Genomic DNA, 27,798 nt, shown 5'->3' with positions numbered 1-27,798 from the left:
TCAGTGGATCCACCTATTCTGTTCCCCACTCTGTCTCTGGTGGATCCTCTCACCCCCCGCATGTCTGTACCCCAGCTCTTGTATGCAGAAATAAATCTTTATTAAAAAAAGAGTAGACACGGGGAGCAGGGGTGGTGACTGGGTTCACTGTGGGACACTCACGAGCCAAGGTCCAAGGACAGGGAGACAGAATGGCGGCGGTGAGGTGAGTCACTGCAGATCTGGGCTTGAAATTACCACAATTTTTTGTCTAGATCATTTCACGCTTATTCCTGAAATTGTTCTGGAGGAGGACGGGAGGCGCGCCACAAAGAGCTTCAGGAGTGCCACCGCCGCTACTTACAGGAAAGTGAGATTGCATTTCAGTCAGGGATGTAATGACCCCAGTAACACAGACAGCGAAGAGGACGGAGGTCACAGGAGATGACTCGTTCGGGAAGAGCAGGGCGTGTACCGGGCAGCCCAGGGTCTGGGAATCCTGCGGCAAGGGCCAGTCCGTCTCCAGCTCCAGCCCTGCCCCAGGCCCCTCCCCACACAGCTCGCTGTCCCCGGGGCCCCACCCGCTAGTGCGGGAGCCCTTGGCCTTGCCTCCTGTTTGCACATGGACGTCCGCCCGCGCGAGGAGCAGCAGACAGGAGACTCCTCGCAAGCCGCAACCCTGAGCAGCTAAGAAGACATCAGACTCAGCTGAACTAGGTCCCACATGTAGCTTGGCTTAGGCTTCTGTCTGCCCAGGTGTAGTTTTGCTTTGTGTTCTGTTTTTCAGTCTGCAACTCCCAACCCTCACTTGACAGGTAAATGCTCTAATGTTGTACTGACAAGAGTCACCACCTCCTTGACCCCCTTCTTCATCCACTATCCCCTTCTCTGAGGGATTTTGCTGGAAATATGCTGAACATGAAATCCTTCCTGCTCCTAACATGCCAAGGATGGGCTAGGAAGAGGCTGCATTGGTATCAACCAGGATTGCAGAGTCTTGGAGTCTCCTCACACACAAGCACAGATTCTGCACTTTCACAGACCCCCCCGTGCCTCCTTCACACATCAGGGATGAAGAGCACAAACATTTAACTGTCCCTCTTGGCTCTGAGTTGAAACTTGTTCTATACATCAGTTGCCAAGATGGTGTCTACATGCAACTAAGGTGCTCCCAGGGGCCCCAAACTGTTAAGGGGTCCATGCTCAAAAAGATCCAGCCATTCACGAACCAAAGACAAAAAAGCATCCTCTTAGTGTGAAAGATCTTTACTAGAACTAGCATCCACAGAGAAAAGAGAAGAAAGGTACTCTTAATAATAGCGCCCCAACAACATTTCCAAAATCACCCATCCGCTCGTGGGAAACGCCTAGTCCAATAGGGTCAGCCTGACTTGGGACCACGAGGCCCCAAAGCTTTGCCAACAGTCTGAGGGAGCTTCTGGCTGAGGATCCTGAGCAAGCAGTCAGGCAGGTCTCAGATTGCTGGGGGAGAAGGAGCAATTCAGGATTGTAAATACAGCAAATAACCCACCATGAAGTCAGGACACATCTGCACTGCCTCTTACCCACATTCTCTTCCCAGTGTCTCTCCTCCTCATGTCTCCCCTGAGTGAAAGTTGAAACCTGAAAAGCAAGAGAGCTGGACTCTCTTTCTTCTATGGCTCTACTCAGCAATTCCGCTTTTCACTGCCAGCAGCTCGCCTGCTCAGGAAGTCTAGTTCATGGAATACTGGGACTTGTAGTCCCAAAGCGCTGCATGCAAGTAGAGGCAGGGGGAATGACACCTCCCCTGCACAGAGGTACATCAGTAACAATACTAGAGACCCCAAAACTAAGAGCACATGCTAGTCAGGGTGAAAGGGGGGGCCTCTCTGGCCTTCTAGTCCAGACACCCTGTCTCACATGAGCAAATGCCCAAGATCACATTCTTCCTGAGCCAGGACCAGAGCTCAGTCTTCTCGGGTCAAGCTTGAGTCGAGGGTCCATTGCATAGCATCATGTTAGGAAAAATGTTCTAGGCTCCTGAATTTTTCCATTTTCTCTCTTCAGCTCTAGGAAATTCATCCCAGGTGTCCTGGGTCACCCTTGGTCTGTGGGCTCTTCAGACTTCCTCATAGTGGAAAACAACCACAAAGCTCCCAAGGCAGACCCAACCCATGTGGGGAGCTCGAGGGGTGACTTGGCTAATTCACCTCCCTCTGTCTGGCTTCTCAATCACCAAGTAGGAGCTGCTTCGTCCATAGGGAGGCCAGTGACAGTCTTAACTGAAAAGCCTCTGAGAAGGACGCAGATTTCCTGTGCCACCCAAGTGAACCTGACACCATCCTCTGGTCACTCTCTCTGGAACTGAAACTACCTGGCAGCCACCACCAGGTCAAGTCACCAGCACCTGCAGTTTGTTCCTCTGGCCACAGTCAAGGCTGCTTTCTAGAGTCACCAACTCGGAGGGCTGGCTTGTCCGTGGACTGCCACAGTTTACAGTAGGAAGTGCAATAGATCTGGGGTTAGAAGTTCTAGGTTTGGAGTAAAAAAATCAATAAAATCTGTGGACCTTACTCCCAAAATTTTGAGTCTATATGCATGCAATTTCACATACTTCCAGGGAGTTCATGGGTAAACTCCCCAGGCCACTGCGCTCTCTCCAGCACTGGACTGGTCCTGGTCTGAATATGTAGCTCATGTGTCCACAGGCATCAGACTAAGAGCCACACACTAAGGGTCCTTCTCCTGGATATGCCTTGTCAGGAAACTTCCACGTCTCAGGGAGAGCTCCACTGCCATGAGCGCCATTCGCGGGCTGCTCTGCTGAGTTAATTGCTCTCTACTTTCCTTCTGAACTTCATCTGCGTCGCTCTTGAAATTATTTCATAACATGAAGTAGGATAATAAAGGAAGTGACCCAGATCCCAGACATTCATTTTTCTCTCACTGGGAAAAGTATTTGTGCTTGACTCTACAAAGTCAACCGAATTCACAGAAAGGCCAGTCGTTAGATATAAAAGTATAACCAAGCCGGGCGGACAGAGCCGAAGGTCAGCAGAGCTGGACTTTATGACTAAGGCCCTGGCAGGAGCATCTGAAAGGACTGACAGGAGACTGAAGCTGGACAGGAGGCACGCGAGGCCACACAGAAGCTCATCAGCTGGGAGCAGGGGGTGTCTAAGGTATGACAGGTCTCAGTTAGGATAAAGGACATATAGGTAGACACAAGAATGAAGATAAGGTGGATTTTATTTGTAGGTAATTTCAGAAGTCAAGTTTTTCAGGGGAGAACAATACCGAGGCATGGAATCACTTTGGGCTATTTTGACATTTGTTTTGGTTTCTAATTCGCAGTCTCAATTACAGGCTGAGGCCCACGGGCTTATACATGGTAAATACAGTGACTGACAAGGGAATTGTAACTTAAAGGATTTTCTCTGCTTAAACAGTAACTCACTAAAACTACTAAAATTCACAGTGTAGAGATGAAAAATAAATACTATAATGATATACGAAAGAACATTAAATAAATGGCTATTTGGCCCATGGCTAACATTTTTCATCATTTAGGATTCCACTTGCTTTCATTTGCTTGGATGTGGTATTGATGGATTTGTTTTTGCTCTTTCTAAATTTTACTTTCATTCTGTTGTGTTTTGAATAAGGGGCTTTTGAAGCTATAAAAGCAAATGCCTGGGGGGCTGATAGTTGGGAAGTTCATTTAAAAGGGGGGCTTTAAGGATCGCCTTTTTAAGGATCATGCACAGTCCTGTTCATAACTGGGCCTGTAGCACCAAGCACATCATCTCGCTATTTATTAGGTGCTTAATCAGTGTTTGAATGAATAAAAACCGGGTTATCAAATTATTTCAATGATGTACTTACAAAACATCAGATACGCAATGAAGCCTTTCAGACTAAAGGAAAATAGTGTAATCACACAGGGTAAGGAGGGGACTTTTTGATGGACATTTGAGGCACAGATCAAAGTGGAAAAGACCATGATGACATTTGTGGTATGATTTTATATCCGTTTCAAAGGAACCCTAGAGATTTCTAGGGCCTCTAGCAGAGAAAGGAGAGGTCAGCAGGAAGGTGAGAGCAAAGGACCAAGAAGGCAGGTTCAGTCTGGTGGGGAAGGACTCCCCGTTTGCCCACCTCAAACACTGCAAACTTGGTCTTGGAAAATCCTTGGTATGAAAGAGGAATGTGGCGCACCCTGTGCAAGGAGTCGGAGCCTTGGCGTCAGGACAACTTGGCTGAATTCCATTTTGCTAGCTTCTTGCCATGGGACGGAGAGGATTTAGCTTAGCTGGTTCCTAATGCTGTCAGGATCTCGCTCCTGATCTGATGCCACACCCTTGTCTCCACAGTCCCCTCCAGCCATGTCTGAAGGGCCAGCCTGTTCTTCCCTAGGGGACTCTGCTTGCAACAAGGCAGCCTCAGGACTCACACCTGCCCTTAGTCAATTATCTGACTAAACCTTGCATTTCCCTGAGATTTTTTTAAAGATTTATTTATTTATGCATGCAAGAGCTGGGGTACAGGCCAGAGGTATGGGGGTGAGAGGATTCACCAGAGACAGAGTGGAGAACAGAACAGGCAGATCTCCTGAAATCTACTGCTGAGGGGAGCAGCGGGGAGACAGGAGAGGTCTGCTGCGCCATGTGGGTAGCTCCCTGGCCGGGGATGGAACTCAGGCCACAGTGGCTGGTGATAGCTTCATAGCACTAAGATTTAACCCCTTGTGCCAACAAGGAGGCCACACCCTTATACTTCATAAGGCTCTACTCCCTGCCCCTGTGCAGAGACACCCGCAGTGAACACGGATGTGCGCCCTGCGCTGACTGTGCCTCTCCCTGCGGGTGACAAACTCTGCAGAGCCAGAGGGCGCCGTCTGTTGGGCTCTCTGATGATTACCACAAAGAAGAAAGCCTGGCACATAACAGGAATGCCCCGAACACACGGTTTCTATCATCACAATTAATCTGTGAGTTTTTTTAATCCAGAAATTAGACAGAAAATATGTTTTTCACAAAGTTCCTTACACACTAAAGTAATGGTTTTACTTGCTTATACTCTCCACCCAGCACTCAGCTATAATTGGGATGCTCCCCTATTATTTCCCCTCAGGACCTTACTGGAGCCTGACAGGGAAATAATAGTCAAATATCTAGAACCCAGACTGTTCATCCCTTGGCCTCTCTGGTAGTTGGGAAACCGAGGTCCCACGCGGTCAAGGGCAGAGACGGAGTCAGGTCTGGGGACGGAGACTGCATCAGGCTGTAACACGGATGGGAGAGCAGGTGGGAATGGGGGAGCAGCAGAGAACCCACAAAGTTCACTGGAAGGGACAGAAAGGCAACTGAGCCAGTGTCTGTGCTGCATCCACACTCCAGGCAGAAAGCAGGTGGGGATGGACCCGGGCATCAGGGAGGAGCTGTCCCCACCCACCCGGCCACGGGGGCCGGTTTTCCGCTGAGGACATCCGAAGCCCGAGGGTCCTGCGGCGTCCGGGAGAAAGAGTGACTGTCGTGTCCCTTCTCCTCCGGCCACTCTGATTTCCTGGCGAGGACGAGCCGGGACTGGAGGACAGACACGCTGCCCCCTCGTGAGGCGCCCGGGGCGCACTGTTCCTATTCTTGGAAGCCTACAGAGTCCAGGGCAAAGCAGGCGCTGATTATTAGCGTCTCCCAGTTGAGTGCTGTTTTCTAGGGGGAATGCAACCTGGTGAATTTTAGGAAGACAGAAAATGGGGTGCACTGAATTCAGTCACCTGCAGGAAGAGAAGGGCACAGGGCACCGCCCAGCAGAGCAGAGGGAAGTGGTCGCGGGCGTTGGGGTGGGGATGGGGACCAGCCTGAGGGAGGGAAGCACCAGGAGGAACAATGCTTGTTCCCAGGTCGCCGGGTCTGCACGAACTCCGGTGATGCCGATCTTTGCAGAGCAAAGGCTGTTTCTTTTTTAAGCATGAGTTAGTCTTTCCTCTGACCGATTTCTGAGTCATAGACAGTTGTTCCTGAAGATTAAAGCAGAATTTTCCTATTTTTCCCAACACTGGTATCATTTTCAAATTCACATTGACATCAAAACTAATCATCACTGCTCTCCAAATAAAAGAAATGTACTGACGACTGCAAATGAATGAGTCGACTTGGTCTTCACTGATTACACTCGGCCGAGGATTTCATGTATGTGTGCACACAGGGAGGGGAGCTGAGGTCAGAGAGGTTAAGTGACTTCTGCAAGATCACACAGCTAGGAAGTGGCACTCACTGTGCCAGGGCCAGAGTTCAAGACCCGCCGCCCTCTGACTTGGGAGTACTAAACTATCCCAGGACACGACTTCATGGAAGAGTCGGGAAATTCAATCTACAGGGGTCAGGTGGCAGGGGGTGAAAATGAGCTACAGGTTGTGCCAGTTTAGGAAAAAGAGAAACAATCAGATAAACTGAGTCCTAAAGAATATTGCACTGCTTGGTTTTGGGTATTTCCTCCCCAAAAGTAATCATTTACGAAAGTGATTGTTTTTTAACGTTTCAGTGACTTACAACTTGCCCAACACTTAGCGCTGGTTGGCTCCCCCAGGATCTCCCACTATCAATGCCCCCCGTGTGAGTACTCCCCACGCGTGTGTTCAAGATGCAAAAGAACTTCTGCACATCCAAACCTCAAAACGGATTAAAAGGTATCTGAAGGCACATCTCAAAATCGAGGCTTATCCGCAGTTCTCGGAGTTTCGGCTGATAAATCACACATCATGCAAGAGCAAAAGAATTAGGAGGTGGCTCAGGGAAGATCATTTGAACTTCCATCAAGGGAGAGTTGAGCTGTCTCTGTCCTCCATCACGCCATTAAGCACCTCATTATCATTAGTTCTCTTTGTCAGTTTTAACAATTTTCTTTTCATCGAAACACCACTTCATTCCCTAACCCAACAAATGCAATTCTGACCTCATTAACCTGCTGGTGCTAACTCTGGAATAACAACGAGCCGAGGCTGCCCTCCATGTGCTCTGAGAGTTTGACTCACGTGCAAGGCAGAGTCGAGTGTCCCGCCTTGATCACAGCCTGCTCCCTCCTCCTAGTGAAACTGGGAAGGGATGGAAATGAATAAATGGGCAGGAGGCCCAGCATTCACAGAAAACACAACAGCAGTAAATGTTCTTTCCTGGGGTGGAAAGAGCTCTGGCTTAGAGAGCAGAAGACCGGGTGTTAACTTCAGCTCAGAACCGCACTCACAACTGGATCCGGGCCCATCGCTCAACCATGCTAGATTTTCAGTCCTCGGCCAGTACAACAAAGGCATGACACGGTATGGCCCCACATCAGCTGCAGTTAAAACACTAGTAGAGTTTGGTGCCCTGTGCAGATCCTCCGCTCAGGCCTGTACACCCATCCTGGCAATGACTTGCATGTAATGCTCCAGTCTGTGACTTTCTCTGGAAAATTTCCATTGGCCAAGGAGGAAAGATGCCTCTTGGGAGGTTATGCAAGTTGCATCCCCAATACTTATCTGGTCAGGCAACCTGTGATTCCCACACCCACGCTGGGACAAGCGGAACAGACGATGCTCTGGAACGCCCTCTCAGCCCCACCACAGCAGACTGAAGCCAGCCTTACGGGGCCACAGGCTCTCTTGCACCCACTTATTCCCTGTCTTGCTTTCCTCCTTCTCTTAAAGCAAAAAGCACCCTCTCAGTACACACCATGTACCCAACACCTGCCTCAGGCTCTGCCTCTAAAAGAATTCTACACTCTGCTAAGGATTTGCTGGGATGAACTTTTTAGAAGAAGGACTTAACAAATCATTTCTCCTATATGTTAAGTGTAGCACTTAATAAGACATTCTGGGCAGAGCCACCAGACAGGGACTTGTATTTACAGAAAGTCAAGGACAGATTTCCCAAAGAAATGAGATAAGCTTCCTGGAAAGGTGAGCACCAGGCAAGGCACAGAGAAGGTGTCTGCAGAGGGTGAGAAGCACAACAGAAGCAGACGTGTTCCTTGTCTAGGCATGGACAGGGAAGATGAGAGGGGAAGCTGGTGAGCACAGTGACGTGGTAGGCGGCGAGGCGGGGCTCGCGTCTTCATGGAAACATTATTAAATCATAAATAGACATTACAATAAATACGTCTCAAGATTTTACTCTGTGCCAAGCTCTGTGTTCAGTGTTGGTCAAACTACCAATATTTTTCATTGAGCCGACCACCATAACAGGCAGATACTTGAGGTAAGAGCAGATACTGTTTTGATTTTACAGAAGGGGACACTGGGCACAGAGAGGTAAACACACATCCCATGAGTAGGAACTGTCATTTCAGAGACTTCCCTGCAGAGCCTTTGAGACATGCTGATCCCCCCTCACCATTATAAGCTGTATGCCACAGAAATGAATTTGCATGGTGAGGAGAAAGGATCAAAAGGTATTAAGTAGCAAAACAGTCTGTAGGTTTGCAAAAATTCATCGTTCTGGCAGCTATGATTAGAAAGGGAAAAAGAAATGAAATAGATACCAGGGGGTTAGTGAGCTCTGCCTTCTCACAAATGAGACCGCTCGTCTTAGTCAGGTTTGGCTGCTGTAACAAAGCAACATAAGTGGGTGACTTGAATAACAGACATTTATCCCTCACATTTCTGAGGCTGGAAGTTCAAGATCAGATGGTGGTGAATCGGTCCCTGATGAAAACCCTTTTTACATCTTGCAGACAGTTCCCTGCTCACATAGCCTCTTCACATGGAGGAGGGAGCGGACTCTGGTCTCCTCTTACAAAGAATCCAACCTCACGACCTTTTCCAAACCCAGTCACTTCCCAAAGAGCCCACCCACCACCCCAGGGATGGCCAGGGCTCCAAGAGTAGATGCTGGGGGGACACAAACATTTAGTCCATAGTCTCAGGAAAGTGGTCGTGGGGATACAGAGGTGGAGACAGATTTGAAGGTACTTGTGAGCTTTTTCACCTGAGATCTAAGTACAAATAAAAAGTCATGTGAATTTTTTTGTTATGAGGTAGTCATATTTAGCAGACAAAGACACCAAATTCCCAGTTACAGTTGAAGCTCAGGTGTAAGTGAAGAATAATTTCTTTAGCGTATGTCCCGTGCAATGTTTGGGAAATTTTCATACTAAAACAATTACTTGTCATTTATTTTCTCAGGAAGGCCCTGTCCCGGGTCACGTCTGCCATCAGGATCTGGGACACGTCAAAGTGGGTAACTCTGCTCAGTACAGGAAATGTTAATGGAAACTGCTTTTCTGCATCCCCACTATTGCGACATCTGCTAGAATTTCAAGGAGAGAATAAAAAGCTACTTGCAAAATAATGATGTTTTGATTTCTCCAATCTAGTAGAATATTTAGTCCTGTTGTTCACCAAATGGCATTAATGAGAAAATAGGTCACGGGATTGTTTCCCTGGAGGCCCAGTTAGCACTGAAAGGAATCATGACATTTTACAGCTGGAAGGGATCAAACCATGATTTTGCACAGTGACCTTCTTTTCAGAGGAAGAACTGGACCCCGAGCTGCCAGGGGACTTATCAAAGGTCACACAGTGAGTGGCGCTGATTCTGTGGTGCCCTCTGTGCTCAAACAGAAGCATTTTGTCACTCGATCCTCTCCACAACTCTGGGAGTAACACCATTTTGTGCATGGGAAGAGTCCAAGAGAAATTAAATAATTTCGCTAAAAGAAGCAAGACAGAGCTTTGTAATGACTCCTGTGTCCATTCTCACTCAATTCTTAGTTGACATAAAATCATCTCTCTCTTGGGCCTCCCTAGTGGCACAAGGGGTGAAGTCTCAGCAGTATCCAGCTATCACCAGCCGCTGCAGCCTGAGTTCCATCCCCACCCAGGGAGCTACCCACATGGCGCAGCCGACCTCTCCTGTCTCCCCGCTGCTCCCCTCAGCAGTGGATTTCAGTGGAGCCTCCTGTTCTGCTCCCCACTCTGTCTCTGGTGAATCCTCTCACCCCTGCACCTCTGGCCTATCCCCAGTTCTTGTATGCATAAATAAAAAAAAAAAAAAAGCAAAAGGGCCTTCACAGCTTTGGACCCTGTACTGCCATCCCAGGAACAGACCCTTAAAATGTTTTTAGAAAGAGGGGCCTCCCTGGTGGCGCAGGCAGTTGAGCGCAGTGCTGTGAAGCTGTCCGCAGCCTCTGCAGTGCCGGTTTAATCCCCACCGGCCACGGAGCAACCCACATGGCAAGCAGACCTCTCCTGACTTGTCCGCTGCGCCCCTCAGCAGTGTGTTTCAGTAGATCTGCCTGCTCTGCTCCCCGCTCTGTCTCTGGTGGATACTCTTACTGCCCCCCCACACCCCCTTGGCCTATACCCTAGCTCTTGTCTGCATAAATAAACAAAATAAATATTTTTACAAAAATCACCTCTCTCTCTCACAAACACACACAAGCACGCACACACGTGATAAAATCCAATGCAGAGACAGAAAACTCACAGGAGGCGGTGAGGAGGCCCATCCCACGCAGGTACCCCAGGCTGTGACACCAGGGGATGCCAAGGAGAACCTGAGGTCCTGCCTGCCACGCCGTGTCCACTCTCATTCCTAGCCGCGACCTCATTAGAAAGCCTTCACCGGGGCACTTGAATTGTAAGACCACCTGCATTTTTAATAGACTTTATTTTTAGAGCAGTTTTAGGTTCCCAGAAAAACTGGGCAGAGGATGCAGAGGTGTCCCTCTGGACCCCGAAGCCCACGGTCCACGCTAGGGCCGCCTCATGTGTTACGTCCTGTGGGTAGAACAGAGTGGCGAGTGTCCACGGGATGGCCGCTGCCTGCAGGCTCCTGGCCTTTCCGAGTCAGCAGGCGCGGGTCTGACTGGACCTGTCATGGAAGCAGAGCCCAGCCCCGCCGCCAGGCTCTCGGCCCAGCAGAGGACGCATAACTTGGAGCAGGAGCTCACCGGCTTACGTACACGCACAAGCCATCGGGACGCGTCAACAGCTGTAGCTTTAACGACCCCTGCTAGATTGCCCAGCGTCATTTTATAATTTGCTTCAGGAAATGTATATGATGTTCCACTATTAAGTAAACATATTTAACCATATAAATGATGAATTTTCCTGGGAGTCCAGAGTGAGTCAAAACGGTTTCTATGCTAAATATCATTTTGTTTTAGTAAATATTATCTTGTTCACTGCAGACCTGTGGGCACCGATACTGAGGGAAAAAGAGGACATTTTATATTTACTCCAAGCAGAAGGATGACCTTTTCATTATGCTTTCTTTTGGAGAAAAAATAAAATTGTTCAACTCAAGAGGTTAATTTGTAGCAAAAGGGTGTTTATTAATCTGAATGTTTTCCTGTGAGATCACTTAGGGGAAGCTTTTCAGAGCGGCCAGCCGGCTCCAGCCTGCTCACTTTGCATATATGATGGACATAACAAAAGACAATTTTCTTGGGACTAGCTTTTAAAAACACAATTTTGAATTCTATCATATTATACATATAAGTTTTAGTTTCTCAAATTCCTTTATTCCTTAAGATCATCCAAGACTTTATGTTGACTCAAGGACCAGGCCCTGGGGCGCTCAAGAAGTGTGTACATGCACTCAGGTCAGTGTGCGAGACGCACTGCTGCTCACTAGAGACGTGTGCATGAACTGAAAGGCCGTGACAGAAAGGGGAGTGTGGCAGAACCCGCAGCAGGGAGCCGCTGACACTCTCAGAGCGATCGTGAACAAACGGCCACAGCCAAGCCACGGGAAAGTCCTGCTGATCATCCACGAAAGGGAAAATTCTCCCACTAGTTTCCATTATCCCTTCAACCACTCCGCCCAAGCCTCTGACTTCCATCTGAGCTGCGACAGCACCCCCCCCTTCCAGCCCCCACAGTCCCGCCTGCCCGGGCCCCACCCCAAGTCGCGTGGGAGCTGTGGATCAAGCACCTGCTGTTATTGCCAACAGCCTCGGCTGCAGAAACACTCCGCTGCCCGGCAGTCCAGCTTACTCAGGCCCGCAATATCCTTGGGGTCCTTCCACTCCCCCAGCCTTGTGCTCACTGCACCCCACGCCCACGGGCCGGGTCTCGATCCTTTAACTCATGGAGACTCCTTTAATCCCAAGGCAAGGTTCGCTTTCTCCTTCCCTTTATCATTTGGTTAATTTTGACGCATCCTTCAAGTCTTGCCCTAAATCTCGCTCAGGACGTCCTCTCCCTCCCCCAACAGCAAGGATAGCTGGCTCTGCTTCCACGCCCACAGCACCCAGGCTGTCCCCCTACCCCACCGTGACCTCACCCACACCACTGCACACACCTCTCCACAGCTCCCCGGCCACCATGTCTCATCACCCAGTCCTCTACAGCCAGAGGAAAGTCAACCTTGTCCAGAAATTAAAATAATTTAATGAGTGATATAAAAAATTTAATGAGTGAACCCTCCCCACACCTATGCTATGCCTCAGAACACTTAAATCAGAAACCCCGGAGGCTGGCTTGGCTGTCGGGATCCTTTAAAACCCCTTCATATTTTGTTTCTCAGGCTCTCAGCGTTAATTGAAATAGAACTCAAGGTTGAGAACATCTGAATTCACATAATTCCTGGCATAAAACAGATGCGGAAGAAGCATGCCTTGTATGAAGGGAGGACTAAATTATGAGCATGAGATAGCAAGCACCCACATTTAGAGGTAACAGAAAGTATTTGAAGAGGATTCTAAGTAATGGGTTGAACTTTTGTCTAAAAGGAGGCAATAAAATGAAAAATGCATCCTCACCCCTTACCTCCAAGGAGACACACTGTACGTGCAGTTACCCTTGACAAGCAAAATAAATACAACCATGAAAGAGGTAAGAAACTTGGTACAAAGAGTCACCTCCCAGCAGCAAAATGCTTTGTTGGCGCAGGGAGCATGAATGTCAGAGGAGGCGTATGACAGTACGACAGGCACCGCTCAACTAAGAGGCCTGAGAACAGAACATGGCTGTGTCAACATGACATGACCATTTCTTCCAGGGCGACACTTCCTGGAAGGGTAAGATACAAATCAAGAGAGAGCGTCCCTGTTTGCTTCAGTAAATTTCTACCAACCAATATATCTAAACCAACAGTTTACTCATCTGGGCAAACAGTTCTCCGATGAGACATGAGATTGCTCATGTAGGCAAACAGCTCATTTGTCAAGTTCACTTTGAGAGCCTTATCGTGCTGTGATCACCACAGTAAACTATAATATTGTGAGCTTTCTCTTATCCTAATTAGTTTCCCACCTTGAAACACTTTCCATAAGCTACTTGAGTCCAGACATCAAAAAACTCCAAATTCTCTGCTGATCTCTCCATTTTGAAAGCCTAGCAAAATTATTTCAAGACATCCCAGGCATGAGAAATACTTTAGAAAAATCCTTCAGTTTGTTTAGATGTGAATATCTGTGTCCTTGGTGGAAAACAGCTTTACTAGTAATAATACTACTTTTTGTTTTTTACCTCTCCATCACAGACAAATACTAAGAAAATTATTGCGATCAGAGTTTGTATTTCACTCGCAAGACAGGAGTTCAACAAAAGAGAGGTGTCAGGACATATGAAATGTGATTAACTGAAACATATATCAAAGACAACAGATCCCATTCCCAGTTGAAAGAGCGCTCTGCCAGATGGGAAGTAGAGTGGCCCATGTTGGACAATCCCAGATTTCAAATTATACTACAAAGCTAAAGAAGTCAGAACAGTATGGTACTGGAGCAAAAATAGACACACAGACCAACGTGATAGAACTGACACACAGAAATAAGCCCACATTTATGTGGACAGTTATTATAAAACAAGAGTATATGAGAGCCAAGAGTATATGATGGAGAAAGGAAAAGTCTCTTCAACAGTATCATCTTGGAAAAACTGGATAGCTGCATGCAAAAACTAAAACACTATCTCACACCACACACAAAAATTAAATCAAAGTAGTTTAAAAACTTTGATGTAAGACCTGAAACCATACAAAAATGAAAATGGGCAAAACGCTCCACAACATTGGATTCACTGATGTCTTTGGGGACTCAGCTCCCAAAGCAAGGGAAACAAAGGCAAAGATAAACAAATGGAACTACATCAAACTAAAAGATTCCTGCTCAGCGAAAGAAATTATCATTAAAATGAAAAGACACTCTGCTGAACAGGAGAAACCTGCATATCGTGCATCTCACAGGGGCATTTAATATCCATGATCTACAAAGAATTGAGAGACCTCAACAACAACAAACCCAACCAAAACATGGGCAGAAATGCTAAAGAGACCCTTCTCCAAAGAATATATACAAATGGGCAACAGGCACTTGAGATAAATGTGCCTTACTCAAGGCCTCTATTAACACCCACATGCAGGTCTTTGGACAAATTTTTGACTCCTTTGGCTAAATACCAAGGAGTGAGACTGCTGAGTTCTGGGGGAGGGTGGTTTAGTTTGGGAGAAACCACCAAACTGTCTCCAACATGACTGCACCATCCTGCACCCCCCCACCATGAGTGTGAACCTCTGATGCGCCACATCCTTACCAGCATTAGCCGCCCCCAGCCTTCCAGAACTTGCCCCTGTAGTGGGTGTGCCATGCTATGGCACTATTCTAGTTTGCATTTCCCTGTGACCCAAGATGGGGAGCATCCTTGCCTGTGCCTCGCTGACATCTGTATATCTTTTTTGGTGAGACATTTGTTAAGGTCCATTTATTTTCTTATTGCTGAGTTTTAAGCATTTATTTTGGATAATAATCATTTACCCACAATTTATCAGCTATGACTTTTGCAAGTATTTTCTCTCGGCCTGTGGCTTGTGTTTTCATTTTCTTGACATCTTCAATTTTAGGTAAGCCCAGCTGATCAGTTATTTATTTCATAAATCAAACCTTCGGCGTGATGCTGAATGGTCATCACTGTGGCTCTTCATTCTTTTAACAAGGACATTTGCAACCATAAATAGTCCCTTAGAGATGAGTGTCATCAACTACCTGTTCATAGCCAGGCAGCATCACCCATATCAAGTTCCTGGTGCCCACGGATACCAGGTTCCTGCTTCATGTTTTGAGAATGCCCTTAGACTGTGCTCACCGTCCTTCACTTACTTGTTGATGCCTTGTCTAACCAGCAACAAGAAAGAGTTTCTTCTCCCCTTGCTCTCATCTTTTTCTTCCTTCCTCTGATTTCCTTCCTTCCAATAAGACTAGTAACTCTTCCCTGAGGAGGACCCATAACTAATTTTTTTTCATAGACGGAAAACCTATTTTGAAATGCATGATTCACGTACATATATAAACTTAGTTTTTTCATTAGCCTGTTTGACTTACTTTAGGATAAAAGGGTAATTTGTTTGGAGAGTATTTCACACGGGGAAATTATAAAATCCTTCAGTAACTAAAAACCACTCATCTGAGGGGTCTTGGAGGGCTTCTGTGCTCATTTAGCAATATCTACTACGCCTCTTCTCTGCGGGAGGCAATGTGGCAAGGCTTGAGAATGAAATCTTGCCAAATTCACTCATCACAGCTAAACGTGTCCACCCCAGAGTGACAATACCTTCACCTCCCCTGCCAGCTCATGCACCTCTACTCCTCCATTCATAAACTACATTTTTACCTCTTTGTGCTGATTATTTTGTTTCTCCTACATGAAAACTTTAATATATGTTACAAAAAAAAAAAACCCAATAACATTAAAATCGCTTCGGGGTGGGGGGAAGTCTTAGCTTTACTTTCTAGAATCCTTTCTCTTTGCCGAGGAAGTTGCTCCTGGCTGCACAGCTACTGGCTCAAGGGCTGCAACACAGGCGCCCGGGGGCTTGGCAGGGTGGGCACCACGCATGTGGGAGGTGAGAGGCAGCCAAGGTGAGGGTCCCAAAGAAAAGGCAAAATCTATTGAACAAGGGATTACATTCTTTGGCCCTGATAGAGATCACCGTGGGGCCCACGGGTCCAGAAACAGACGCTGTTTCACTAGAGATGTGCTCTCACAAGTCCAGCAATGCAGGAAAAGCGAATGTGATTCCTGCCGAGGGCTCTGTCCCTGGAGACACCAGGGAGAGGCCAAGCAGTCACTTACCCAGGGCATTCAAGCGAAAGGAACTGCAGAGATAATGGACTCAATTATGTTTTACTAAGGTATGAAATTATTTTAGTCGGTAGCATCAAGAAAAGCCTTAAGTAGCAATTTCCCTCTGCTTTCTCTCAGTCCCATTGAGAGAAAGACTCTGTTTAGGGCTAATAAGACTTTAACACTTGGTAGTCGTTTGCACCAGGCGACCGCAGGCCTCCAGCTCAGAGCATTTAATGGATGACTCTAATCCTCTAGCACGTAATTGCATTGTGTTGTTATCTTCACATTCATTTTTCATCCTTACCTTTTATTTATGGAAAATCATTCTGAATGTTAATTTATGATGGTGATAGGAAGTTTACTCTTTATTTGCATAAAACATGAGGTAATTTAAAAATGTTAAGTAAATGAGAAGATAGGTGGCAATGGTATGGCAAAAAAAAAAATAGATAAATCAGATTCAGATATTAACGTTTGGGAGCTGGTGAACCTGCTTCTGAAGAAACAACTTATTTGTGAAATTGTACAGTCCAAAGTACAGTATGTTTTAAGCATGGGGGGAAAGATATTTCTATTGATCCAGAGCTTAAATATTTATAATTTCAATACATATGCAACACAATTCAGTTAACAACAAAACAGATGTGGAAAATTGTTCAACAGCTAACTTTAAGTATATAAGCGAAATGCATAAAACATGTTTACATTTTGAATGGGGGAGAGTAGTGTTTCCTGTTCCCCTAGAGAACCATTCATTAAAAGTGACTGTGTGTGCTTATTACGCAAGCAACAACTAAATACTCAGTACAAATAAGCAAGTTAAAAGCAAAATTACATCTGCTATTTTTGACCAATTAGTAAAATACCTCGATCATGAGATAAATGAGCTTAATAAAATCACCGTAGAGGTTCTACAATGGGTGTATGAGACAAACAGAAGCCACAGAGGGTGTGTGTGTGTGTGTGTGTGTGTGTGTGTGTGTGTATGAGTGTGTGTGTGTGTCTGATTTGGGCAAGGATGGTGAGGGCTGAAATCAAACATCACGCTGCTTACCTGCGTCTCAAGAGCAGGTCTCGCCTGGCTGGCACACCGTGGTCCTTGTCTCCCTGGCACACGGGTGTGAATGATGTCTTGACATGAAGCAGTTGTATCTGGAGAGCGAGAGAAGAGACTGTTGTAAATCGTATATTGTTTTGTTGGGCTAGATTTTTCCACTTAAATTCCCCTCCAGGAGTGGCCTCTGGCACTCACTCTAGTCTGCGCTTATCAAGCTGATAGGGTGGGCAGGAAAAGCTCGGCATTTAGGATTTTTATCTCCTGCTATTGCATAAACATGTGACCTTGGGTCAAGCCACTGAACTTGTTGAGAATTCCCTCAACTTGGAAGTCGAGATAATTAGAACTAGGTTATACTACAGACCCTGGACCAAGGTCTGGAAAGTAAAACATTCTCAACAACTCTCATCTCAGGAGTGCGCGGGCTCCCTGGAATGAGTCTGTGTCTTTATAAGTTAATCTATGAGATACCATAAGATAAAGTTCTATGTATCTGAAAGCGCAGCCTTCTCAATGGTTTTTGAGTTATGCGAGGGTGAGCATCATGAATAGTTCAAGTAAAATAGACCCCCCTCTCTCTCTCCACATTGGGGATCAGCAAGTGTTTGCTGCAGCAGAAGCAAAACCCCAGGATTCTGCAGGTAGAAGGTAACTGGGGGCTGCAGAATCGCTTCATACGAGGAATTCGTATGAGGAATTCATACGAGGAATTCGTATTTGAACACTGTATGCAACGTTCATAGACAAATCCCCTCTGGCTACACCGGCGTTTATACAAATAGATTGGCAAATGTCAGCAATTTGCATGTTAGAAACATCTTCCTTTATTTAGAAGATCAAGTAGTTAGGTTATGAAATTGCACTCCTTGCATTCGGCAAAGACTCGGCACATTTAATTTAAATACAAGCCACTGTTCGAAAAGTACCTTAACAATCTAGACGAGCTGGTATGTTCAGCTCTTAGAGGCGGTGGCTGTGAAAACACTGTCAGTCACGGGAGGATGAGAGGAAGACGTCATGAGATCCTTCTCCCCTGGAAGCTGTTCTGTCCCCCAGGAGCAACCCACACAGTCAGGCTCTGAGCGTCACGCCCCGATCATCATCCCACCTCCCCAAAAGCCCAGAGGGGTCCGGCAGCCCTCGTGTCAGACTGAGCAGTGCCAGACCACAGGACAGTGAGGGAGCCAAGGTCAGGGGGCAGAGGTCAGGGAGCAGAGGTCAGGAGCAAAGGGAGCGGGAGCTGGTACACACTCTGCAGGCAGGAGGTGCAAGGCTTGGTGCTTTTTCCTTTTTTAATATTAGATTATAATATTGGAAGAGTTTTGAGCCTTTATTCAGAAGACTAGTGATGATCTGTGACCCAAAATATGCCGGACGAACTTTTTTTTTATTTTAATTTGCGGTAACACTGCATTATAACATTATATAAATCTCAGGGGTGTGTCGTCATAAACTACACCTACATATACCACGTAAGGGTCACCACTGAAGTCCATGTCTAGCCTTCACTACGCGCCTGACCCTCTTCCGCGGCTTAGTCATCTCTCCGACTTCACCACCTTCTAGTCATCCACTCGGTCCAGGAGTTTCTCCAGGACCCAGACACACAGAGGAAGTTTCACAAAATTCAGTGACCGGCAGGGGCAGAAGACGGATAGTTGATGGCCCCACATTAGACCCGTGTCTTTTGAGTCCTACTCCAGAGCTCCTCCTTCTATGCAGCTCTGGTTCCGGAACAAGAAACACTACTCAGAAAATGCCACGCTTACCTATCACAACTAACAATTAAGAAAATAACCAACCAGATACATTTGCCACAGTTAGGTGAGGGGCAGGAAGCAGGGAGCGGACGCCCTCTCTCCACGGGGAGCGAGGGACACCTGTTCTTCCCATAAAGGTGTGAGGAGGGAGGTACTGAGCCCCCAGGTCCCCAGGCACGGGGTGAGTGGAAGTGGATGAAGGGGAGACAGGCAGGAGAAGGCATGCAGTCTTGAGAGCCCCTCACGGCCTGGGGGATGCCCACGCTTCCCAGCAGCAGGAGTCCGCCCCTGGCGTGTGAGCTAACAGAGGGCAGCAGCGGCCTCAGTTCAGGGCGACCCCATCGCTGGGTGGGAAATCTAACCAAATGTCCTCAAAAGTGGCTGTGAACTGAGATGTCTGTGATGTCGGGGGTGTGGGCTGAAAAGCCAAATCAAGCCAGCCCTTTAGTGTAGACAGAGCAGGGCGAGCAGACTCCAAGCGCAGCGACCGGGCCTGGGGGCAGCAGGCACCGCGGGAGAAAGACAAGACCACGGAGGCCAGGGAGCGGCCTGGAGAGCGTCGCTGCCAGAGCAGCCTGAGAGCACGAGGCAACCGTCTCTCGAAGCCCCAGCCCGAGGCGGGAGTCGCAGTGAATCTGCAGTGAGCAGCAGGCACGCTCTACTCGGAGTGTGAGCCTGGAGTTACCTGGAAAAGGGAGATTGTAGGTTAGATCCACGTCAGTCAGCAGATGCTCTATTACTGAGTCACCTTCCTCACTGGTGAAGTATATTTCCACTCTGCTGCTTTGAGAGATTCACTCCTAACCGGAACCCAGCTCAGGGCTGTCAAGTGTAACGTCCTCGGATCAGAACTCACGTCCCCTCCCCCCGCGCCCGGGCCACTCCTCCATGACACGGCTCTGCGGGGTCCCGGGAGGAAGGGGTGTCAGGATCTCTACGATGACAGCGGCTGAAGCAAGGGGCAGGTGGGAGACACCCCAGAGGATGGATTCGGGTATGGCGACTTGAGGGTGGGATCTGGGGTGCTGTGGATGCACCGTGCAGAAGAGGGAAAAGTCCAGAAGGGGGTCTGGCTCAAATAGAGGCTAAACGATTAATTTCCTAAAGAGAGGGTCGCCTGATCCACAGCGCTGGACACCTCCCTCAGGGCCCAAAGCGCTCAACAGCTTGAGCTGCTGTGAACACCGTGCCCAGCGCAAAACAAAAACGTCAAAGCCAGTTTGCAGCGAGACGTGACATCCCTCGTGGGAATACAGGGAGGGACGGTCTGGACACGCGCACACGGGGGACGTCAGCAGAGCCATGGTCACTCAGCGAGACAGCAACAGGAGAATGTTAACCTGGAAACAAGACAGGAGGGACAGGGGAGGCAGAAGTGTTTGGAGGATGGACGCCCACGGTGGAGACAGACGAGGGACAGGCAGAGACACGAGGGAAAGACCTGGGCCTCATGGACCTCAAGAGAGCAAATCCAGAAGGCGAGCGCTCACTGCGCCTGTCGCTGAGGGACATGACCTACCAGTTGAGAACAAGAACCTGGTCCAGAAATCCTCCACTGACTCATTCTGACCTGGGTGATTTTATCCCAAAAGTCCACACTGCTGGGTGGCCAGCGGCCTCGAGCGGCTGTGGTTTGGATGTGTGGACTAGATATTGTCCTTTTTCCCTTAGTAAATGCTCAATAAAAGCAAGTTGGACTAAGCTGTTCTTTGGTCACAAGGCAATACACTGGGGCCAGAGAGTGGCTCTGACTCAAGGATGCCAGGACTGTGCGGGCAGCTCCGTCAGGGGCTGCCAGGGGCCCGGGTGATGCCCGCTGTCGCCCACCGCAACTGCCGGGGCCCCTTGAGGTTGACAAGGCTGGCGCCTCGCTCTCCGTCTCGGCCAGGAACGTTGTTCCCATAAAGGGCCAATTGGCTCCCATAAAACAAGAGTCAGGCTTGGATTAGGGATGTTGTGGTCAGCGCTTTCTTCACAGCAGATAGATTTTCTTACACAGCCTCTTAGTATGTTTTTGTCTCAATTAGCCTCCAAGAAGTCGCCCCCAGGCTGGCGTTAGCAGGAACAGTCCTATTTCAAATGTTCACTTCACCTCCCGGGCTCTTCCGCCCTTTTTTAGCCGGCCCTGTGTCCTCATCCAATGAGATCCTATTGTTCCAGATCTCAAGAATCCTGGGAACCCCAGGGAACTGACAACACCAAGCACCAGATCGTGCAGAGACACATCGTAATAATTTCTGGACCCTGCTCACAATTTTTCATAATTTTCCTGTTCCCACTCAGCAGATTCCAGCCTCTTCTCAAAAGCCCATCCCTTGAACCCACTTGAAACACCTCCCGAACATCAACCAACTTTTGTCAATAGCTCCCTGATTCCTTAGTCTTGGCTCCCCACGTATTCCACTGGTGAAAATGTTTCTTTAAATTCTTCAATTCCTTCAATCTAGTCCTTTCAGCAAAGCAGGCATCCTGAAGGGGAAGGGCCCGCTGAGCAGAAAGATCTGGGATGACTGATGATATTTGTGTGTCTCCGAAACCCCAAATTTGTTTTCATTTTCACATGATGAAGTGAAAAATCAACATATTTTTAGAAATAATTTTGCAAAAAATAAATCTAATTTACTGGAGTTATGTTTCCAGGAAAAATTAACGACTGTGCTCAATTTGTCTAAATCCACCATATTTTGAAAGCAAAAACATTTTTATTTTGGTAGTTACATTACCCCACAGTTTCACTGATTTTGTAGGAAAATGAGAAAACCCTTGCCTAGTTGTTACAGGAAAGCTAAATGAGAGTTATTTTTGTATAGAGAGAGCAGATGAAAAAGAAGTGAGGCATGAGGGCACCGGAGATCCTAGCGTTTCCCCAGCTTGAGTGTTTCTGTCTCAGTGAGCCTCCAAGAAGTCGCCCCCAGGCTGGCCTTAGCAGGAACAGTCCTCTCTCAAATATGGATTTTACCTCCCAGCCTCTTCCTCCCTTTTTAGACGGTCCTGTGTCCTCATCCAACAAGATGCTATTTTTAACAATTTAGCATGAATGTTAAATTCCAGTTGGTTCTGCACACAGTATCCCTCTGCCTTGCGGAAGTCAGGAAGGCTAGACACGGGATTCCCAAGGATGAGGTCGCACCAAACAAGAGGCCACAGCTTAAGGCACTGCCTTCTCTAAAGACTGGAGCCAGAGGCCATTTTGAGGGTGGTGGGCAGACAAGTATGTAAATCAAGTTCTTTAAAAAATTGTCTTTGTTTCCCCCATCAGGTTACCAGTCCACTATGCAAGCTCTACATGCTCAGGCTCTTGTTCACTTTAGAAAACAAAGACATGCTTTTGTTGACAACCACATAAGTGTCATCCATCCAGTCCATCCAGGCGACTAACCCAGGGCGCGGTAAGGCAAGATCCTCGGCGCCAAGATGCACATGACTGTGGCCCCCCATGGCCAGGCATGGGTGAGGGGCGCTGCCTGGCTCACCCTCTTTGCTGAGGTGCACTAACCAAGGGTGCCAGTTCACAGGCAGTGAGTGATGCATGAGCGCCCAGCCCCGCAGGCAGTGGCGCACTGGGCCACGCGAGACATGGGGCCATCTGCAGCCCTAGGAGCTGCCCACTGGCACTCTGTCCCCGTGAGTGCCTCTCACTCTGGAAGAAAGAATGCTGAGACAACAAACTCCCAAGGAAAACACTCCTGGAACCCCAGGTGGAGAGGAAGCGGTTACCTGCTCAAGTCTGCGCCCCAGGGCCAAGCCCACACCTTTGCACCTTCTATACATTTTATGGTTTCAGGTCTTATGTCTAGTTCTTTAATCCATTTTGAGTCGGTTTTTGTGCATGGTGTGAGGTAATAGTCAAGCTTCATTCTTTGGCATGTAGCAACCCAGTTTTCCCAGCACCATTTATTGAACAAACTTTCTTTACTCCATTGCATAGTCTTTGCTCCTTTGTCAAAGATTAGTTGACTGTAAATCTGTGGGTTTATTTCTGGATTTTTCTATTTGGTTCCATTGGTCTGTGTGTCTGTTCTTGTTCCAGTACCATGCAGTTTTGATTATTATGGCTTTGTAGTGTAGTTTGAAGTATGGGCGTGTGATGCCTCCATGCTCTTCTTTTTTTTTTTTTTTTTTTCAGGAGAACTTTGGCTATTCGGGGTATTTGGTGGCTCCATATGAATTTCATCAATATTTGTTCTATTTCATTGAAGAATGTCATTGAAATTTTTATTGGAATAGCATTGAATCTGTAAGTTGCTTTTGGTAGGATGGCCATCTTGATAATGTTAGTTCTTCCAATCCATGAGCAGGGGATGCACCTGCAGTGCAGCCATGGCCCGAGACTGAGGGGCAGCGCCCCCAGTTCTGAGCATGGATCCTGTGGGCACCTGAGGACTTGGTGATAAAGAGCAGAGCATCAAGGGAACACAAGGATTCCAAGTGACCTGGGTTGCTGGCTGAGCTCACGGCCCTGCTGTGAAGAGCCACGCCCACTCTGGCCCGCAGGCTCTGGACGCCAGGTGCTACCTATCCCACCGGCTCATGGCGCCCTTGGCTCTGCCCCAGCCCCGAGCGGCACACGCTTGGCACCCGCCACAACTCAGCAGAGACAGCCCGATGTTATAGCTGCTCTCACGGCCTCTCATTTGAAAATTTGTCTTCCATTCAAAGTATTTACTGTTTCTTCTTTTCCTTTTGCAAAAGGTGGTAGCTGAGTGTAACCCCAGAAAACTCCAGAAAGGACACTGATGACAGCTCCATACATACCCCCACCGATTCCTCTTATTTCAGTTTAACCTGAGAACTCCTGTCGACAACTCCAACCACCCCACCTAACCACGAGGAAGCGGGATGATGCCTTCCGCTTTATTGATTTTTAAATCAATGTGTGACTTGACAAAGCCCCTTTACAACTCTCTTTGTTGAACCAGAAGTGTTAAGCCTGTGCTCCTGCTTCTGCTGTGCCCCTTTCAGGATCTGCAAACATCTAAAAATGTAAACACGCAGTGAACCTGCAAATGCGCTGCTCCCTGCTCCTCTCCTCCGCCCCACAGTTGTGCTTTCCCCCAGCACTGACCTTGACTGACCTTGACCAGCGGGCTGGTCCCTTGGCTGTGCAGGCGCTGGTGCCTGGAGGTGAATTCCCAGCTGCCACTCACTGCGACAGGAGGGGTAATAAGGGGTCATTCACCCCGCGTGGCCAGACAAGCCACAGAGATGCTAAGGGAACGCTCGGCAGAGGTAGCCGCAGGGGCACGATACGTATCTCGTCATGTGAAATACTCCAACTACTCCGAGAGCAGTCGAGGGGAGGGTGCCGTCCAGTCACTGTCACCACATCACGTCCACACTCGCTGTGTTCGCTTTAGGGAGTGTTTAAGGCCCCTCATCTGCGCAGAGCTGGGGCATCCCTAAAGGCCAGCCTCCTCCCTCCGCACCCCCTTCTGAGGGACCGCGCCCCCGAGTGCATGCTGATATTTTCCATATGTATTTGTTTTCTTTCATAAACAAACAATATCTTGCCTGACATGGGAAATACATATGGCAGCAACGCGCCTGCTTCTGTCAGCTGTACACGAGCGACCTTTACACCAGGCCAGCACAGAACGCCCCGCAAATGTCCTCACGGCCAAGCTGCTGCTTTCTCAGGACAGTCCTCAGGAGGCTTGGAACGTTGTCACAGGCAGTTCCCAGGGGCTCACAGAGCTGTCACTGGGCCCCCGGATGAGCGTGCCACAAAGGAAATCACCCCTGCCCCATCTGAAAGCCCCTCGAGGTCTCCCGTCCCTCCTCTCTGCGCATTCAGACACCAGCACAGAAGTCCACCCCTCGACGACCCCTGTGCAGTGTTGGCTGGTTTTGTAAAATACCAAGTTGGTGTGCAGTGCTTCCCCCCGTCATTTCAGAGGCCCAGCACTGTAGGCTACTGTTTATGGGGAGGAGATAACTCAGCCGTCTTGAGGTGACTGAAGGTGCAGACGATATAAACCGAATCCATGAAAAATGAATGCATGGAAGGACAAGTTAAAGACTTCTAAGGACATGCGTACTGCGGTCATCTCTCACTACAAACAACCCCACGGTCAAATCTACATTCTTCCTCGCTCACGCAGTTGTCCTGCAAACTGTACAGACCAAGCTCTTCAGACCACAGGAGGGCCTGAGCACCCCTGCAGACACCTGTAACAGCACCTGGTGTTGTAAGAACCTGAATTTGGTTTACTGACCTCACAGGTGTGACGTCCCACCTCCTCATTTCATTTCTATTCCATCAACAGGCTGGTGAGGTTGAGCATCTTCACTATTCATGGGTCAGCTCCGTCTGGCCTCTTCTGGAAGCTGCCTGCTTGAATCCTTCCTTCGTTGTCCTCAGAGTGACTGTCATTTTTGAGCTCACCTGTGGGAATTCCTCATGAATTAAAAAACACTGATCCTATGTTATTTACAAGTTGCAAATGCCTGCTCCCAGTTGGTGACGTGGCTACTTTTTGCTGATGGCCCAGTTTTTAAAGCAAAAATGATATTTTATTTTATACTTTTTAATACTTGCTTGACATAATTTGGTCTTTAACTATTGTGCAAACGATTTTTGTGGTATTATAATGAAACAGGTAATCTTTCCTCCATACGGCTGAGAGTATCTCCTGGCATCTTGGTCATTCGCTGCAGCTCCGGCAGGCTCAGGACGCCCCTACTGCTGATCCCCCCTCTCTCCACATGGGGCAACATTCTGTCCTGGTCTAAAAAATCTGCATCGAGCAGGAGTTGTTTGGTAGGAGCGGCTGCCTCAACAAAATGCTGCAGGCGTTTATTCTGCGTGGTTCAGGGGGCTAAGCAGGCGGTCATTCCTGACGGTTCTGAAGGCTGCTCGGAGCCAGGCCCAGGGGCCAGCAGACCAGTGTCTGGGGAGAGCAGCTTCCCCGTCCGTGGAGCCACCTTCTACATGGGCCCCGACAGCCTTTGCTGGGGGTATGCCAGTGAGATCTCTCCTTGGGTCTTCTGCTAAGGTCACCCCCCCATGAACAAACCTAGAAATAATGACCCCCAGGCCTCCCCCAAAACCATCACATCAGGGGTAGGGCCTCCCAGGTAAACTAGAGGGACACGAACATCACGCAGCTGCTTAGCAAATGTTCTTTGATGTTTCAAAAAAGCAATTTAATCGATTTTCTCCTGCAGCTCATCACTAAAACAGCCTCCGATGCATCTGCCCCCTCTAAGAATCCAGAGTGAGCCTTAACATACAAGAACCTCATTTGACTTGTGCATTTGACTAATGATATTCTCAGGACATACATTTGGGGAAACAGACAAGAATTTAAGAAGCTTCAGTGACTCAGCCTGCCCTTCTACCTAGAAGACATTCAGGAAGGCCGTGACCAGGGAGACACAGACCAGCTGCACCAACACAGGGAGTCAGTCCCGGGTACCCTGGAGACCAGGAGGCTCAGTTTGAAGACATGCACTTATCATGCCCATGTTTTACTGGACAGGTGCACACAAAGCCCCTCACACTGTTCTCATGTCCAATTGAACGACATTCTAAGGGCAATTTTTACCAGCACAGCTTTCACCCTAAGTCTGATTTGAAACCTTAACTGCCACACCTGACAGGGTCCCCTTGTAATCACCACGTCAAAGGACCGTCAAAACAGTTGTTCTTCAAACGAGTGTCAGACAGAAAGCAGCCGGCGGCCTCCACTCCCCAGTGACAGTGAACCAAGACACGCATCAGAGGACGCCCCAGGCTCATCAGCATGCCCAAGGTAAACAGAGGCAGGCCAGGGACCCCCAGAGCTGGAAAGAGGCTCCCTTCGCCGGCCACATCTGGGACTGCTTGGGCCATTTTCCTGAGTAGAGTCATCCGGTTCACACTCTGTTTCACAAACAAATGCTAGAACAGCTTGGATGGAACTAAACCACCTGTGTCAACGCCCCAACCCCCTCCCTCATCTAGCCCACCCCCCCCCCCCAGTAACCATTATATTCTTTCACGGAATTTAAGATGTTTTCCTACTGTATTTAACCTGTGTGTGTGTTTTTGGTTATTTGTATTACACAGATGAGTGAAACTATTCAATATCTTTACCTTTTTGACATATTTCACTTAAAATAATCGCCTCGAGGCCCATCTATTTTGTCCCAAATGCCTCTGTGGCACCCCTTCTATGGCTGCGTAGTATTCCACGGAGTATAGAGTCCATAATTCCTTTCTCTGTGGAAAGCCATTTGGGTTGTTCTACGACTTGGCAATTATGGACAGTGCTGCCATGTACATGGGCATAGAAACTTCTTTTCATACTAGAGTGTCCATATGTTTTGGATAAATATTGCAGGTATTGCTGAATCACATGGAATTTCCATTTTTATTTTCTAATAAATCTCCATACAGTTTTCCCCAGGGGCTGCACCAACTCGAATTCCTGCCAGCAGAGGATGGGGCCTCTTTTTTCACCACCACTTCGCCAAATTTTGTTGATTCCATTCCTTATAACAAGGCCGTTCTCACGGGGTGAGGTGACCTCATGGATTTGACTTTACTGTGATCAGGGCAATTGCTGGTCCTTTCCAGGGGGAGTTTCTATGATGATGGACATATCCCGAATCACCACGATCCAATTTAGTAACCACAAACCACATGTAGCTAAGGAGCATTTGAAGTGGCTGGTGTAATTAAGAAACTGGGTTTTCAATTAAATTTAACTCAAGTTTAAGCAGTTGTTGCGTGGTTAGAGGCTACCGGATGGCACAGCAGAGCAAGAGCAAGCAAAGCGGAACCAAATATTTAGCTTTAATGTCCAAGTTAGTAAGGCTGCATCTACCGAAAAAAAAAAAAAAAAAAGTAAAATTCCGTCCTGGTCTCCTGGTCCCCCGTTCAATGTGCCTCGTTACTGCTGGTAAGAGCGGCCCGGCTGACCATTTACCCCCGAGAGAAGAAAACTGACATTGCTTATAAGTTTAAAATGACAACTGCAGTGAGCTTT

The sequence above is a fragment of the Talpa occidentalis genome, unplaced genomic scaffold, assembly GCF_014898055.3.
Source record: "Talpa occidentalis isolate TD23 unplaced genomic scaffold, MPIMG_talOcc4v2.1 talOcc4.10, whole genome shotgun sequence".
Taxonomy (NCBI): Eukaryota; Metazoa; Chordata; class Mammalia; order Eulipotyphla; family Talpidae; genus Talpa; species Talpa occidentalis.
The sequence above is the reverse complement of the archived record's forward strand: the minus strand, read 5'-3'. Positions refer to the sequence as shown.